This window comes from Dipodomys ordii, unplaced genomic scaffold, assembly GCF_000151885.1.
Source record: "Dipodomys ordii isolate 6190 unplaced genomic scaffold, Dord_2.0 Scaffold7, whole genome shotgun sequence".
Classification (NCBI taxonomy): domain Eukaryota; kingdom Metazoa; phylum Chordata; class Mammalia; order Rodentia; family Heteromyidae; genus Dipodomys; species Dipodomys ordii.
Genome location: NW_012267223.1, coordinates 23,155,436 through 23,160,528, shown reverse-complemented (window position 1 = coordinate 23,160,528; position 5,093 = coordinate 23,155,436).

The window sequence follows — 5,093 nt, the reverse complement described above, 5'->3', positions numbered from 1 at the left end:
GTTTTGTTTTTCATCTAGGGTCTGGGGTTTTTGACTGGCTTCAGACCAAGATATTCCTAACTACCACTACCAGGTGGCTGGAATGACAGATGCTTGTCATCACACCCAGCCTGTTGATTGAAATGGAATCTTGCCAACCTTTTCCCCCAGCTCGCCTTGAGCCCTGATTCTCTTGATCTGTTTCCCCCCAAGTAGCTAGGATTACAGGTGTGAGCTGCTTTGCCTGTTCTCAGGTTTTTCCTATTTGAGGACTCACAATCAACTGTAATTCAAAAACCATACTTGGCAAGTCTAGAAATAAACATTTCTTATGATTAAATTGTGCATAGTTTGGAGTATCATGATGAGATCTTAAGTCATCCTTACATCCAGCACATCTAGCCTATGCTGTTTCTTCCTTAGTCACTGAGCAGTTTTAGTTACAAGGTGAACTCTTCTAATATTGTAGTGTTGGATTGAGGTGATTCGTTTTTTTCTTTGGGCAGTATTGGAGTTTAAACTCAGAGCTTCATGCTATACCCACAGACCTATACTCTGGTTATTATTTTTATTATTACTAATATTGCCAGTCCTGGGGCTTGAACTCAGGCCTGGGCACTGTCCCTGAGCTCTTTTTGCTCAAAGCTAACACTCTTCCAACTTCTTCTGTTTATGTGGTACTGAGGAGTTGAACGCAGGACTTCATGCATGCTAGGCAAGCCCTCTACCATTAAGCCACATTCCCAGCCCTGCTCTGGTTATTTTAGAGACAAGGTCTTGATATTTGCTCAGGCCAGCCTAGATGGCAATCTGTTTTACTCGCCTTGTTATAGTTGAAAATGACAAGAATGTACCATAGTGCCCAATTATTGATTGAGATGGGGGAATTTCTTATGAACTTTTTGCTTGGGCTGGCCTCAAACTGCAGTCCTCCAGACTTCCACCCTCTGAGAAGTTAGGATAATAGGTATTAGCTATTGGTTCCTAGCTTTTTAGCCCTCATTCTCCTCCTCCTCCTTCTTTTTGTCAGTTGTGGGGCTTGAACTCTGGGCCTGGGAGCTGTCCCTGAGCTCTCCCACTTGAGCTACAGTGCCACTTCCGGTTTCTGGTGGTTTATTGGAGATAAGAGTCTCATGGACTTTCCTGCCCGGGCTAGCTTTGAACCACAATCCTCAGATCTCAGCCTCCTGAGTAGCTAGGATTATAGGTGTGAGCCACCAACACTTGGCATTCTTCTTCTTTTTTGGTTGGTTAGTTGTGGGGCTTGAACTTGGCCTAGGTGCTGCCCCTAAGGTTTTGTGCTCAAAGCTAACACTGTATACTACTTTAAGCCACAGCTCCATTTCTGGTTTTTTGGAGGTTAATTGGAGATAAGAGTCTCACAGACTTCCTGCTTGAGCTGCCTTTGAACTGTGATCCTTAGATCTCAGTCTCCTGAGTAGCTAGGATTACAGGCATGGGCCGACAGTGCTTAGCTCTTTGTCAATCATGGGGCCTGAACTCGGCCTGGGCTGTACCTCAGCTCTATATTAGTGCTCTACCACTGGAGCCACAGTGCTACTCCCTACTTTTTCTGCTTACGTGGTGCTGAGGAATCAAACCCAGAGCCTCATGCATGTAAGGTGCTTAGCTCTTTTTAGCTATTCCTTCCCCACCCCCTCCCCCTCTCTCTGTGCCACTCCTGGGGCTGGGCCTGGGCCTGGGAACTGTCCCTGAGCTTCTTTTACTCAAGACCAGAACTCTATCACTTTAGCCAGAACTCTACTTCTGGCTTTTTTGGTAGTTTAGTGGAGATAAGAGTCTCACAGACTTTTCTGTCCAGACTGACTTTGAACTGCAATCCTCAGATCTCAGCCTCCTAAGTAGCTAGGATTATAGGTATAAGCCACTTGTGTTGACCATTTTTTTTGTTTTTGCTATTCTTAAGTAATTTAATACTAGATCTTAATGCTTATATCATTCACCTCAAGTCACTCATCCCATAGACATCTGCCTTTCATCTCATCCCAAGAAGGGTGAGTACAGTACCATAAGCAACTAAGAGAGAGAGCCTATATTCATGTAACCTTTATAATTGTATATTCGAATTCTAGTTTATTATTGTTGGTAATCAAGTACTGAACCTAATTTACAAATTAAATTTAATTATAGGCATGTGTGTACAGGACAAAACAGAGTACATACATTCCAGAATTTAAGTACTAAGATTCAGGCATCCACCAAGAGTGTTGGAATGAAGAAGCGGGGCTGGGAAGTTGGCTCAATGATAGAGCGCTTGCCTTGCATGCCTGAGGCCCTGGGTTCGATTCCTCAGCACCACATAAGCAAAAAGAAAAAAGCCGGAAATGGCCCTGTGACTCAAGTGGTAGAGCGCTAGCCTTGAGCTGAAGAGCTGAGGGACAGTGCTCAGGCCCAGAGTTCAGGCCCCATGACCGGACCCCCCCCAAAAAAAAAAACAAAAAAGATAAACAGAAGCTATTCTTACCTGAAGGATACCCTCAGACCCCCATCCCAAAACATTCAGTCATGCACAAGTGCCCACTCTGGTTTAGAACCTGCTGCCCCATTGCACTCTGCTACCAGGGGTCCCATTCATTTAGAGTAGAAGAGCTCAGTCTTCAGGTGGAGGGGGGTTGAGCCTGGGGAACAACTGGTAGAGGGATTCATTTGTTATTTCTGATATCTCATGGAAGTGGCACTGTGGCTCAAGTGGTAGAGCGATCTCGCCTTGAGCTGAAGAGTTCAGAGACAGTGCCCAGGCCCAGAGTTCAAGCCCCACAACCAACAACAACAACACAAAAAGGAAATATCTGATATCCCTGGCTAGAAGTTCTGATATGTTTTCCTTCATAAATAAGGGTAATTAGGTTTTGTCAAATTGTAGAGTGCACAAGGGTCACCAAGGACTCCCGTAGGAGTTTTTCCTCTCTTTATTGTGTTTCTGTAGGAAAATGCTGTATGGTCCAAACAATACCTGTGCAAATGAGTTTTAGAATATAGTTCCATTTATATGGAGGCAGGATGGAGTGAAGGGAGAGGAAAGGAATTTTCTGATATCTTAATTATGTAAAGGTGCAGGGCCTGAATATTGCACTTGGTGTATGAGTTTGAACTTTGGTCTCTTGTCACATTCAGGACCTTGCTCACACTGTAGGATATCTAGCTGAGATCTTTTATAAGCTGGAGATGTAGCTCAGTGGTAGATCATGTGCTTAGCATAGGCAAGGTACTGGGTTCAATCCCCACAAAAAGTAAAATAAACAAAAAGGCATACTCCTCTTACTCCATATGTGTGTATGTGTAATCACTTTTGGGTTTTTTTTTTTACCTTTGTTTTCTTTCAGGGTATGTATATTGATGTTGTTTTGTTTTGTGTTGTTGTGATTTTTTTAAAGCTGAGTTTGCCCAGAACAAAGAATCTCATATTCATCTTTTGATCTTGGCTTACTGTTCATATTTATATAATATATAAAGTTGATGCTTGAAATATGAGATATTGTTGCAGATGAATTTTTTTTCCTTTCAAAAGAGATTCTCCCAAGCCAGGTGCTGGCGGCTTATATCTGTAATCCTAGCTACTCAGGAGGCTGAGATCTGAGGATTGTGGTTCAAAGCCAGCCCGGGCAGGAAAAGCTATGAAATTCTTATCTCCAATAAACCACTAGAACACTGGAAGTGGCGCTGTGGCTCAAGTGGTAGAGCATTAGCCTTGAACTGAAGAGCAGAGGGCCAGCGCTCAGGTCCAAAGTTCAAGCCCCACAACGGACAAAAAAAAGAAAAGAGATTCTTCCACCCAATGTTGCTTTAGTCTTAGGAGCTACTTGAGGGAGAGGAGTGAAGGAACTTTTGAAGAAATACATAGAATTTCTGTGTTGCTTTCAATACTGCTTGTCTTACATGTAAACCAGACTAGTTGTTCTTTAAAATGTTAAAGTAGCTTTTCCTACCATCTCAGCTTTAGAATTTTTTTTTTTTTTGACAGTCGTGGGGCCTGAACTCTGGGCCTGGGCGCTGTCCCTCAGCTCTTCAGCTCAAGGCAAGCGTTCTACCACTTGAGCTACAGCGCCACTTCCAGTTTTCTGGTGGTTTATTGGAGATAGGAGTCTCACAGTCTCTCTTGCCCGGGCTGGCTTTGAACCGCGATCCTCAGATCTCAGCCTCCTGAGTAGCTAGGATTACAGGCATGAGCTACCAGCGCCCAGCAGAAATTTTTTTATTTTAGTAAAATGGACAAAACAGGTTCGTTGTAACATTTCAAACATCCTGATGCAATTTATATAAGATTTAATTATGTGTTATGTTAGTTATGTGTTCATAAAAATGAGGGATAAAGCCCGGCACCAGTGGCTTATGCCTGTAATCCTGGCTACTCAGGATGCTGAGATATGAGGATCGTGGTTCAAAGCCAGCCTGAGCTTTGTCCTGTGAAACTCTTATCTCCAATTAACCGTTCAAAAATGGGAAAGTGGTACTGTGGCTCAAGTGCTAGAGTACTTTTCCTGGAGCACAAAGAGGTTCAGGAATAGAGTCCAGGCCTTGAGTTCAACCCCCACAATTGACAAAAAAAAAAAAAAAGAGTGATAGTTTCTAATATTCTTTCTTCCAATTATAATATAACAACTTATTTAGAATACTTAAAACATTTTCCTAAAGATGAAACTTTAAGGGCATGTATAAAAGTTATTTTCCAGCTAGGTGCTGGTGGCCCAGATCCGTAATCCTAGCTACTCAGGAGATTGAGATCTGAAGATCATAACTCGAAACCAGTCCAGGCAAGAAAGCCAGAAGTGGAGCTGTAGGTCAAGTGGTAGAGTGCTAGTCTTGAACAAAAACTCCAGGAGGGCCTCGGAGTTCACAAAAGTGTTATTGGATTGAGAAATAGCTGGTCATTTTTAGTATTTCAAAATGTTTTCATTACACCTAGGCTTTCATTATGGTATTTGTTCTGTTGGTAGCAACTGACTTATATTTTATTCTGTGCGGGAAAAGAGAAAAAAATTAAACATTTGCTAGCTGCCTATCACCAAGTGTTAGCTGTTCATTCAGGGGTAGGAACTCCAATCCCATTGTGAATTTAATTTTAACTCTGTAGCTGGGTGCCAGTGGCTCACGCC